General features: G+C 35.8%; 1 pseudogene across 1 annotated transcript; it reads left to right on the forward strand.

Moving 5' to 3' along the window:
- Positions 1–707: 707 nt before the first annotated feature.
- On the forward strand, positions 708–1,418 carry LOC308352188 (large ribosomal subunit protein uL30-like; annotated as a pseudogene). The gene has a single exon. The product of its transcript is annotated as a large ribosomal subunit protein uL30-like (transcript).
- Positions 1,419–1,763: the final 345 nt, after the last annotated feature.

Genomic DNA, 1,763 nt, shown 5'->3' on the forward strand with positions numbered 1-1,763 from the left:
TTGTCTCATTTAGCAGAATGCCCCTAAGGTTCATCCACATTGGCTTACTAAGAAAATAAGAGAGGATTCAATAATTAAAAAGAGAAATGAAAGAGATTTACACCCAATGCTACAGAAATACTAAGGACCTTGAGACTACTATAAACAACTCAAAGCCAACAAATTACACAACACAGAAAAAAAATGGATAAATTCCTACAATCAACCTACCAAGATTGAATCATAATGAAATAGAAAATTTGAACAGACTGATTATTAGTAAGGAGATTGAATCAGTAATCAAAAATCTTCCAATAAATTAAAGTCCGGGACCAGAAGGCATCACTGGTGAATGCTACCAAACATTTAAAGAACAAATACCAGTCTTTCTCAAACTCTTTCAAAGACACAGAATTGGAGGGAACTCATTCAAATTCATTTTATGAGGCCTGCATTAACCTGATACCAACATCAGACAAGAACACTAGAAAAAGTGAAAATCACATTATATCCCTTCTAAACATAGATTCAAAACTCAACAAAATGTGAGCAAACTGAATTTAACAATTTATTTAAAAGATCATGTACCCTGACCAGGTAAAATTTATTCCAGGGATGCAAGGATAATTCACTGATATACAAACCAATTAATGTGATACACTGCATTAACAAAATGAAGGATAAAAACTGTATGATCATCTCTCTCTCTCTCTTTTTTTTTTTTACCGGCTGTTCCAGAAACCCTTAGGAAAAAGCAAAAGAATTTGCAGAGTTGAAGATCGAGTGTCTGAAAAAAGCAGTTTGCCCAAAAGATGTTTCAGAAGGCAAGAAGGAAGCTTATCTATGAAAAAAGCTAAGCATTACCACAAGGAATATAGGCAGATGTACAGAACTGAGATGTGAATGGTGAGAATGTCAAGAACAAATGGCAACTTCTGTGTACCTGTGGAATATAAACTGGCATCTTCTTGGGATCAGAGATGTCAATGGTATGAACTCAAAGGTATGAAAGGTGTTCCTGCTTCTTTGCCTTCATTGTATCTCCAGTGGCACCTCTGTTAAGTTCAACAAGGCTTCAGTTAACATGCTAACGATTGTGGAACCATATATAGCATGGGGGTACCCAAACCTGAAACCAGTGAATAAATTTATCTACGAGCGTGGTGATGGCAAAATCAGTAACAAGTGCATTGCCCTGACAGACAATACGTTGACTGGGCAATCTCTTGGTATATATGGCAGCATCTGCATGGGGGAGGATCTGATTCACAAGATCCATGTTGCTGGAAAACATTTCAAAGAAGCAAACAACTTCTTATGGCCCTTCAAATTACCTACTCCATGAGGGGATGAAGAAAAAGACCAACCATTTTGTTGAAGGTGGAGATGCTGGTGACAGAGAGGACCAGATCAGTAGGACTATTAGCGGGATGAACTAAGGTATCTGCCAAGATTATTTGTGTAATCTGGTCACTTAATAAATGACTACTTCCAAATTGAAAAAAAAAATTGATGTGATCATCTTAATAAAAAAAAGAATTTGACAAAATTCAACATCCATTTATGATAAAAGTCTTTAGCCAAATGGGTACAGAGGGAAACTTTATCAGCATAATAAAGGTCATATATGACAAGCCCACAGCTGATATCATAAAGGTCATATATGACAAGCCCACAGCTGATATCATACTCAGCAGTGAAAAGCTGAGAAAACTTTTCCTCTAAAATCAGGAACAGAAGTATAACTTTAGGATACTTGAAAATAAATTATATATGCTTTTCTT

Source organism: Martes martes, assembly GCF_963455335.1.
Source record: "Martes martes genome assembly, chromosome: 11".
NCBI lineage: Eukaryota > Metazoa > Chordata > Mammalia > Carnivora > Mustelidae > Martes > Martes martes.